Below are 11360 nucleotides of genomic sequence, written 5' to 3' on the forward strand. Positions count from 1 at the left end.
TTACCGAGCTCGGTTTATTTTAATTAACGGCTCGCGAAGAACCGTCTACGTCATCTGCAAAGATGGGCGGGTGAGCACCAGTAGCAGCTCTGTTCTTTTTTCCCTCCTCTCATTTCATCCATCTCGTTCTCCCCCCTCCGCCCCTCTCTTTCTGGGTGTGTCCTGCCTTATTGCGTTAGAAAGGAGGGGGGATCCCGTGTCTTGGCTCATGGTGACTCCTCAGCTTGTGACCTCCAAACGAGGGCATTGCACCTTCTGTTTTCCTCTGCTGCTAATTCACCAAACAGAGAAGCTCTTTGCAAAGAAAATGACTTGCAAGGAAAACTTTGATGTCTGTTTTTTAGAAATCGGTTGAATTGTATGGGATTTTTTGGAAGGGAGCCATGGTGCAGAGACTCTTGTTGTTTACTGGAAGCCAAAGGACAAAAATCCTTTTGATTTTGATCAAATGTGCTTGTTTTCGCTGATTAATGAATTACATTTAACCAGGTGCGAGACACCTGGTCTGTCATTAGCTACCAAAACGTGTTTAATTTAAAAAGCAGGTATTTAGTGATGCAGTGATCTGATGCAGGCTACTGGATCAGTATGGAAGATGAAGCCTGACCGATCCACATAACAACACAAAATAATTCCAACAGAGGCTGTGCACACCTCAGTGACTCTTTGACAGGTGCAGTAAATCAAAAACTCAAAGTTTTTGGACCCCAGACATTCATCAGGTAAATTTAGAGGGGGGGGGGGTAAATAAAATCTAAAATGTGTGAGATTCTGTGTTTCCTCACGGGAATGTGCACATGTGATGACGACAGGGTTTCACCAATGAAATGTTTCAGCTGAGGTGGTCTGCCACAGATCCTGGTCTATCTTGTCATGTGATGTTATTGGTAAATGGATAACGCCTTTTTAAAGGAGAATTCCGGTCCATTCCAACACATAGCTCTGTTGTTTGTATATTTGGAGTGCTGTCAGTAGAGGAAAAAAATGAAACCAATCAGTGCTGCCTACACTGTGTTATCCTCCTGCTAAAGTTAGCAGCCAACAGGCTTAAACAGGGCAAGTTTTAACGTGTTTTTAGCCTCTTAACATGTTCAAAATGTCATTAAAAAAGCTTACCCATGTGAAGTGATTCGTTCTGAGGGAACACAGTGGATCTGACTGCTGTCGATGTGAAAGAAATGCATGAAAGTTGTGTTAATTCAGCTGTTTAGTTCCAGTGTTAAGAGGCAGTTGGAGAGCTTAGGGACCGTCTACAAACTACAACACACAAAAGCACTTCAGACGTATTTTCACCTTATTTAACCATTAATACAAATAATTTGATACATATAATTGATACACTCACTCTGAAATCTCTCTATTTGTTAATGATTAGATCCTGAGCGTGTGTGTATTTCAGGCCTGTGTGTAGTGATTACTAACAGAGTGTAAATTGTATTTTCCCCACTGGGGATCAATAAACAGTATAAATTATTATACATACATATTTTTGTTTCATCTCTTTTCTGTGTTGTAGTTTGTAGATGGTCCCTAAGCTCTCTAACTGCTGTCTCAACACAGGAACTAAACACAGCTGAATTAGCATTACTTTCACATCTACAGCAGTCAGATTCCCTGTGTTCACTCAGAAGAAATCACTGCCCATGGGGGGGGGGGGGGGGGGGGGGGGGCACTTGTAATGAGCCTTGTAATTTCATCCAGTCCTTCCAGTTGCAGAGTTTGCTGATGCTAGGCTAGCACAAGTCAACAGTATCTGCTAGCCTGCCACTAAAAACAGTCTTACCCACTCAACGGTACACCAAAGGCAAATGAATTATAACGCCAGACTATCGATGTAAATGTCTGTTGATAGAATAATGTTAGAAATAAAACAACCCTTGCATTGCGATAGTTATACTTTGTTCCCTGTAGTTGGTAGCACAGGCCACAGCAGCGGCGGAGTGATATTACCTAGGCAACCGAGAAAGCCGATTCACATGACAGTCACACAAGTTTATTTACCTGTCGCTTTTTGCTACAGAAGCAGAGTACATTGCACAAATGAGTCAACAAGATATAGTACTATATCTACCAGGGGTGTAGCTATACCGTTAGCTATTGTCACTCTCCACAATGCATTGAACTGTAACTGTTGTGTAACCGCAACTGTTATCTCTACTAATGTTGTCAGTCTCAATCTGTCAGTAGCAGCTAGGCTAACTGTATGAAAGGGGCTAACTTTTTTAGCTAGAGTAGCTCACACAAAGTTATCACCTGTGACTTGTGGTTCTTTAGATTGCGGAGTTTTTCAAAGTTGTCTGGTCTGAAATGATCACTACAAATTCGCAACTTGAGTATAGTCTCTGCCGGTGTCTCGATGTCCAAGCTAGCAACAAGAAGCCACATGCGGTTCCTATCTGGATCTTGCAATGGAGATTTGTGGAAACTTTGTGGTGCCCATCTGTTTTCTTTCTTTCTCAATGCACACTGAATTACCATGTTTCCTAGTCCTTTGTTTCCAATCCAGTGCTTCAGTAACAATGTACAAAGCTACTGCTAGCTAGCTAGGTGTCCCGACTGCAGTGCACTTCTCTGTTTACATTTCGGCACGGTGCTAACCGGAGCAAAGTAAAATTCCGCCGCTGCTGGGAAAATAGTCCAATCATTGAGATGCAAGGGTAGTTTTATTTCTAACATTATTCTATCAACAGACATTTACATTGTTAGTCTGGCGTTATAATTTAATTGCCTTTGGTGTACTGTGGAGTGGGTAAGACTGTTTTTAATGGGAGGCTAGCAGATACTGTTGATTTGCGCTAGCCTAGCACCAGCGAACTCTGCACCTGAAAAGACTGGATGAAAAGTGTTAAACTGTCTCCACTGATTTAAAAAAAACACCCTGGCTTGGAAACAAGGTCTTATCTTAAATTCTGAACCACCCCTTTAAAACTTGCCCTGTTTAAGCCTGTTGGGTGCTAACTCTAGCAGGAGGATAACGCGGTGTAGGCAGTACCGATTGGTTTGGTTTGTCTCTCTACTGACAGCACTACACATTTACAAACAACAGAGCTGAAGTGTTGCGATTGACCGGAATTCTCCTTTAACAACAGCTACACTACATATAATGTCAATTGCTGTGAGAAACGGCACCTCTGCTCTTTAGCCGTAACAGAGGTGTTCTTTACTTCAGGCGAGGCGACATACATTCGCTATAACTTGAGGTGAAATGATTATTTGATTAATTGATCTTACAGAAGGACATGAGACAATATGCCAAACATTCGCTTTTCAAAAGCGAGGATTTGCTGCTTTTCTTGTTTTATATCACTGTGAACTTCTTTTAGTCTTGGTCAGTTGGTTGGACAAATCACTTTGGTCATTTGCACTATTTTCTGCCATTTTATAAACCAACTATTATTATCTATTTATATATTGATTGCTTTTGGAAATAATTGTCATTTGCAGTTGTGGCTATAAAGCTGAAATTGTGCTGATGATAAACTCGTAAGCTGACGACCAGGTAATCTTGTAACTAAATTCCTCCTCAAGGCACTTATTGGTTCCCATCTTTTCATCCAGTTCATTTACATTGATAAGTTCAAATTCTTTTACATTTGTTACATGGATGTAATGGTTTGTTTCCTAATTTTGTCTCACTAAACTCACTAAACTCGATCTGTCTGAATGGTGTCTTAATGGCACCCTGTCTGGTTGCTTACATACAGCCCCTAGAAGCATAATTCCATCTTAAAGGTGCACTATGAGTTCCTGCATGGTCACTTCTGTTGACAAACCAAGTCAATTTCAAACAAAACAGAGCTAGCTCGCCCCTCCCCCCATTTTCCTGTAACTGTCATGACTGGGGCAGCTGTGTCTCCGTAGTAGAGCGGTCGCCTGCCAAACGGAATGATTGGTGGTTCAATCCTTGGCCCTGCAGTCCTGTGTCTAAGTGTCCTTGGGCAAGACACTGAAGCCTGAGTAGCCCCCGATGCTGCGGAAATGTGTGTGTTTATCTGATGAGCAGGCGGCCCCTTGTACGGCAGCCTCGGCCGCAGTGTGTGAATGTGTGTGAGAATGGTGAATGTACTGTGTAACCACGCTTTGAGTAGTCGTTAAGACTAGAAAAGCTCTATATAAGAAGAGTCTGTTTACATATAACTGACTAACTGTCACTAACCCCACCAGGAAAAATGAAATCACACTGAAAGCACGCAGGAACTCATAGTGCACCTTTTTAACAGTGAGGGAAAACCCCTGAAGTCAGCATATGAATGAATAAATGACATGGTGAATGCACTTTGAAACCAAAACCAGACCGGCATCGTGCTGGTTTGTGCTGGGGGGGGGGGGGTTTCCTCTGCTGTCTTTCAGCTTTCCATTCCATTTCCATTGGTTAGCTTTTAGGGTGAAAAATCCACAGGAAGTGTTGAGTACCATTTTGTAGTAAAGCTACAGGTAATGCCAAAGCCTCAGTGTTTATTTACCTTTAGCGACTTGTCTTTGGTTGTTCTGTTATTTGAATATGGAATTTTGTACAATCTACAAATATCCGCTTTGTGATAGACTGGTGACCTCTCCAGGTGTACCCTCAGTATGTGCTGGGATTGGGTGCAGCCTAAGGCACCCTGCACAGGCTGATGGGTAGTTTAGATGGATGGAGCCACTGGTGGTCCAACATTTAATTACATGCTGCTGAAATCATCCTAATAAATAATGCCTGGTATTAATTACAGCTTTCACTGTGATAAACCTCTCGGCAGAGGGAGGTTTACCTGCCCACAGATAAGTGTCCTGTTTGTGTCTGGAGCTGCTAATGGCGCTTTTCCATTGCATGGAACCTGCTCGACTCGCCTTGACTTTACTCGCCTTTTTTAGTTTTCCATTACGAAAATAATGGAAAAAAATGTAATGGAAAGACGCCATAAAGTTCTGATGACCAGAGGAAGTGACAGATGCTGACACAGTGTGTCTGTCCTTTTAACATCCCATAGGAGGTTCAGGCCTCTTCAGTATTTGATTTATTTTACAGCCAGTCCGATTCTTTATGAAGGCTCCCTGTTATCCGAGGTGTCACTCTCCCCTCTGTTACGTCTTAGCCACTCTCCAGGTAGTTCTCCTGTAGAGTTATTGGTAAACTAATTGCTCCCTAATGGTGTGATACACTATCATTGTTATTGAACACTAAATGTATTTGACAAATATAAAATCCAAAGTATTTTATGATCAAACAAGACAAAAACCAAATTTAGAAACTAAACTCACACCAATCTGTGGCTCATAAATCCGGGTATGAACGGCACCGTTACACCCCTAACCCCAGGCGATGTGACGCGTGGTTGCAGTGAATCGGGAGCGACTGAAGCTATTGTCTTTGAGGAAACTGGTCGCTGCGTTTCCCCTTGGCCGATGGATATCTCCCTGTGTGATTGTCAAATGTTGGCGGCTCTATAAAAGCTCTCTTTCTGTGACTCTAACTCTGCTGTTCTGAAGTGCTCACATTATATGTACAGGTTACGTATTGTACCATTGCATCAGACGGACATCTAGGTCTTACCACCGCTTTCATATGCATATGTGGTAGGGTTTGGCGATAATACGGTACACCGCAGGGTCTTAAAAATACCAACGGTATCGGTTTCAGTACCGTCATTGAATAAAAAATGGAATGCACTTATGTAGGAGACAGGGATTAAACATTATTTATTTAATGCCTAAAAATGCTTATGTGTGGTTGTCGTCCCATGACAACCACACGTGTGGAGGAGCTTGGCAGCATTTCTGTTCGGACCTAATGAGAAGGGAGAGGTGTTTCAGTCTTAGAGGTGGGGGGGAAAATCGATACAGCATAGTATTGTGATATTTTCAGTGGCAAAACTGTGTTGATACACAGGCGCCAAGTATCAATCTTTTATTATACGTGTGTTGGTCAGTTTGTCTGCTTGACAATCCCATTTTGCAGCCATACAACTGAAGTATTAAGAACAAACAGAGAAATGTATTTTTTTTTTTTTAGATGAAACAACAGATGTGGACAAAATTTCCTTTTTTGGGGACGTTATTTGAAATTTGGGAAAAATTAGGTTCCAAATTGCAGTATATCGCAAAATAGTGTAGTGTTTAAAATTACAATAATATCGTATCGAGGCATAAGTATTGTGATGTCGTATCGGGAGGCGTCTGGTGATTCTTCCCCCCCCCTTCAGTGGTATTCAGTTTCTGAACACTGTAGGCACAAGCCAACAGTTTGGGGACCCCGTCTCAGCCTTATGTCATCATTTTTAATTAGTCATGGTAGTACTGGATACTGTGGTGAAATAGGAGGTTTGACTTTGGATACCGCCCAACTCTAATATGTGGTTTTTGGTGGAAGTTGGTTTGAAGAGACCATACCTCAGAATAATCTGATAACGAGGCCGCAGATAGTGTTACCGTGACGTCAGTGATTTAGTGAACACCACCTGGAACACATCGACGCAGCCTGAGAACACGCTGAACTCTGAACTGTGTGTCAGTTTGTTACTTAAACTACTTGCAGGGAATGTGTGAATGAAAAGAGGTGGTGTGTAGCATACTGGACTGCTTTTCAGTTCATATTAATATAATGGTACCATATCTTGTCGTAAGTTTTTTTTTTTTTTTTTTTTTTTTTTTTTTTTTTTTTTTTTTTTTTTTTTTTTTTTTCTCTTCTATATGCGTTTTTATTTGAAGAAACTCAGATCTTTTCATTGCTCTCCTGTTTAATGTTTAGGCCTTGACATTTTGTCAGCTTTTATCATTAGCCTGAAGGGACAATATTTAATGCAACTTGTACTGTATTACAGTTGAAATGACAAACGTGTATAGTGAGTGAAAGCTGCCTATTACTCACCGCCGTATTTTAAAGAAACGTTTTCAGAAAATCTTCCCATTGAAATATGTCATCAGAATTTTGGTGCATAACGGTAAACTTAGTCCAGAAAGGACAAAGAGGAAACAAGTACTACAGAAGTCACAAACCATAAATGTTAAACAGAAAAATTATATGAAAAATGTATGAGATGAGATACCTATAAGATGGCTCTGCATTTACATCATTGCAAAACCGCATGTCGGCAATCTTGATTAAAATCCTCCATCCTGTATAAGTTTTGTCCCCCTTTCCTAACGTTTTGTGGCGCGAAGGATTAATGGAAAGGTGTAAATGATAATGTGGGAACCCCTCTGCAAACAAAATATATGTAAGATATGGAAGCTCGCTGCTCAGCTGAGCCACAGTGGTTGTGGTTTTAACAGAGCTGTTGGCCTGTCATGATTTTACAACCCTGATGGCAGGAAGGGTTCACCCCAATTTACACGGAGAACCGCTGAAATATGCCCCTGTGGAATGTTTTATTTATTCATGAAAGAAAAAAGAGAGAATGAAGGAAAGAAGCACTTAACCAATCCCTAAATGTAGCGTTAGGTAAGTTGCTTCCAAAATGTAATACATTATAGATTACTGTCATCTCAGAGTAATTACTTATATTACTGTCTGAATTGGAATGCTTTACACTACTTTAGAGTTAATTTCACCGGAAGTTTGACTTGGCTTCTAGTTTGACGACTGGATCAATAAGGTCTCCTCTTTATGTGGATAAAGATAACATAACATCATAGATTATTGATAATATTTTGTAAAGTGTATATGGATATGCAAAGGAAAGCTATAAAAATAGATAAGTCCAACACATAATAGGCAAGTAGGAGAAAAGGAAAATACTCCAAGTACCTTATGTTGTATTGAAGTGTGGCATTGTTGTAAAATGTTTGCAATTTAAAACAAGCACTTGAATGAGAAATTGACGTTGTTAGGTAGCAAATGGCCAATTATAGTGTGATGAAAACTCACCATTTACATTATTTGCTGTATGTGATTTCACAGCTGACATGTGAAAAGGTACACAACCACATTTGTTTACCAGTAATTCAGTTTTACTGCGAACCGTCACAGGAAGTGCTTTTATTTTGAAGCAGCCTACACGGACGTTGTCTGTTGTGTACTCTTGCCAGCTTACTGAGATGAACGTGAGACACTAGATACCGCCACGCCCAATAAGAGGCGAGGGCAGATTTGAGTTGCGACAAGTAGCATCCAAAATGCTAATGAGACTTCTGTAATGTCAGTACAGGAAAAATGGGCCGACAGTGGCTGGAGAAAGTTCATCAACTCCTGCTAAAGTTGATTAAAAAGAGGAAAATTTAGGAAAATCCAACCTTTTAAGGACACCAATTTTCTTTTTGAATGAATAATGTACTGTAAATAAATAAATAAATAAATAAATGTTCTTCCTTAAAATACAGAGGTCATAAATATACACCCCCCAATGTTAAAGTCCCATAAAGCAGGCATGCTTTTATTTTAAAAGACAAGTTATTATGGATCCAGCATACTATGCATCCTGATAAAGTTCCCTTGGCCTTTGGAAGTAATAGCCCCCCCCCCCCCCCCCCCACAACACACACACACACACACCCACACCCCATCATCACATACCTTCACCATAACTAGAGAAGAGAAACACAACATAAAATTCCCCGAAAACCTTAACAAAAATCATGCGATGCAATATGAACATACTGAGATCATAAGAACTAATAACCCAAATGAATAAGGAAAATAGAACTCACCATGACGACAAGGCTTTAAGGGATATCCAGATCATAGAAGAATACAAAAGAGAAAATATGATGCCGTATGTGGCTATTATATTCATTCATCATATGTTCATGAAAGGAAGGAGTGTTTCTGGGAATTGTCGATGTACAGTATGTTGATGGAGGGGGACGGAACGCCGCTCTGTTGGTTCTAAGTGTTGTTGTGCGTCAACAGTTGCTATGAGGCGTTTTATCAGCTGCTATTCAGATTCATTCTCCACAGATTGAGCTGCTGATAAGCCCCGATAGCCCTTCAGGTTGCTGATATTTGCGTAAAAGCTGGATTTCTACGTCTGTGTTACGGGCCCATGTTCATGTAGCCGTCATGTTTGAGCTACGGAGGTGCCACGCTGCGACCACAAGAACTGGCTGGCAGCAAGTTATACAGTACTTAAAACACACCAAACAGAGACATTTTCACTGCTCACAGACTAGTGTCCCTTAGTGAAACAAGGCAGACCTTGTGAGATCACCAGTTAAAATCTGACACTGAGGTATAAATTAGACTCTCTGATGGGGACTCCCTCGCACCAACCATAAATCCAGTTTAACACTTTGCCACCTGGCGATGTCAATGTTCTGTGTTTTCAGTGGGCGGCAACAAATCTCTGCCACTGTGGCTTCTGCAAACGACTTGTGCCATATGCGACAGACTGCTGGAGCTCACTTATGTCGTTATGTCGCCACAAAGCGTGGGCTGCAAGTTAAACTAGAAGGAAAAGGTAACATGGCACAATTACTATCCAGGTCCAGGTGGTTCAATAGCATTTCAAAATGTATAATCTGATTTTAATCTGAGTTTTTGTTGATTTGATCTGCTCGTTAAGGGGAATGTATCGGTTGTTTGTCGACACCGTTGGCATCAACTCATTCGACAGCGTTTCATAGCTGCACGTTTTTACAAAAGTGGCGAGAAGCAAAAGGGCGGCGACCTCGTCGCACGTCTGCTGCCGTCATGTTTAAATTAGAAGAAAGGGAGGCAGGGACAACACCTGCTCGCTGTCTGAATGTCCCTTCATGTTCAACTTAATATATTATGTATTCAACAGACTGCAGTAAACTGACTCAGCTCCAGGACTGAGCAGCTGTGTAATTCAGACCGCTGTTGGTGCAGATTCTGAAGTTGACGTGTGCGTGTGCGTGTGTGTGTAAAGCTGGCAGCTTACTTGGCATCCATCCGCAGCATGTTAACAACTGATAAAGATGATAGAATAAAGAGAGCAGTGCTGCAGGAGGGGGAGAGAGAGACTGTGTGTGTGTGTGTGTGTTTGAGTGTGTATCAGAGCACAGAAAGGTTTTCAAAGATCGGCCTGCAGAACTAAGACATGGTTCATTATTTCATCACTGTCCAAACTTAACTTTTCAGAAACTTTTTAGCCTCAATCTGTTCTATTTTCAAGTAAATCATATTCTGTTTGTTTGTCTGCATTTAATGTTGCACTTTAAAGATGTTGGTTTGTGTGATCACTCCTGAGCATATCGTCGTGAAAGTTAGTTTGTCTATGATCTTATCAGGTAATGATGGCGTGGTATCTCATAGCAAACAGGTGTGCACACACTTGATTTACCTGAAGAAGAATGCCCGTGGTCCTAAAGTGGTGAATCATGTCCACATAGAACAAGAAGACTTAAACAAACGAGAAGGCTGTGGGTCTTTTTTCAGCTTTCATCACAAACTAAGTTTAACTTGCATAAGGATAAGTCCTTTATAACACTATATTGAATTTTATCTCAGTATAATTATGGCGTTTTTTCCACTGCGTGGTACCTGATCGACTCAACTCGACTCTACTCGCCTTTTACAAGAAAAAAGTCCCTAGTACCTGCTAACGGGTACTTTTTTTTAGTACTACCTCAGTCGAGGCTCCAAGCGAGCTGGGGCGATACCAGAAGGTGACGGGAAAACCTGCAGACTGCTGATTGGTCGGAGAGAATCGTCACAAATCACTGCGTCATCATTGCTGGCGATAGACTTGCGGGGGGGGGGGGCTGTCCTGAACAAAGCTGCTGTGTTTATGTAGTTTAGCCAGCATTCTTTTCTTTTTTTTTCTTTGCTGCCTCAGTCTTCTTTTGAATCTAAATTCATCTTCTGGCTGCCACATGCCGAGAATCAAAAGCTGCGTGCGTGCGTGCGTGCGTGTGACTATTAATGGAAAAACGCAATATATGTACATTGTGATATAGTAGCTAAATTTTCTGAGAAATCAATTTAAGAATAGAAATGGCTGCTTTTGTTTAAATTTAAATGATACATAAATTATTTCAAAATTCAATGTCACCAAAGATGGATCCTGTTCATTGATTTGTAAGATCGTTTGTAATACAATTAAATACATTTAAGGCAGAGATACAGAATGTATAGCAAAATCTCGCAGGGTATATCACCATGTCGCCCAACGCTGCTTCCTGGAAAACATTACAAATTGATGACGTGTTTGTTTTACTTCATGTGAAACGCAAAATGTTGTAAAACATAAATGGCCTTTGAACACGTCAATAAGCTGCGCTTGAGTCCAACAGCAGGACCCGGTTCCACTCAGACTCTGGAGTCTTTCTGCAGACCCTTTCACACAGAGATTCTGCGTCAGCGCCGCAATGAAGGTGTGCCGTTATGCTGGCTTTGTTTACTTATTTACACACAAGCAAGCAAAGGATGCATAATGCCGCCCCAGTGTGTGAGATTACATAGCACGCTTGCGTTCCCGGGG

General features: G+C 41.2%; 1 protein-coding gene and 1 long non-coding RNA gene across 2 annotated transcripts in view; one reads left to right on the top strand and one right to left on the bottom strand.

Moving 5' to 3' along the window:
- Window positions 1-11360, top strand: part of LOC116688592 (plasma membrane calcium-transporting ATPase 1-like) — a 158283-nt gene that overhangs the window by 1944 nt on the left and 144979 nt on the right.
- LOC116688595 (uncharacterized) overlaps window positions 1882-11360 on the bottom strand; it is an 11837-nt gene continuing 2358 nt past the window's right edge. The window contains exon 3 of the long non-coding RNA XR_004331811.1: window positions 1882-2014. This is a non-coding gene — a long non-coding RNA (uncharacterized LOC116688595). The remainder of the gene's footprint in view (window positions 2015-11360) is intronic.

Source organism: Etheostoma spectabile, chromosome 4, assembly GCF_008692095.1.
Source record: "Etheostoma spectabile isolate EspeVRDwgs_2016 chromosome 4, UIUC_Espe_1.0, whole genome shotgun sequence".
In the NCBI taxonomy this organism is placed as follows: Eukaryota; Metazoa; Chordata; class Actinopteri; order Perciformes; family Percidae; genus Etheostoma; species Etheostoma spectabile.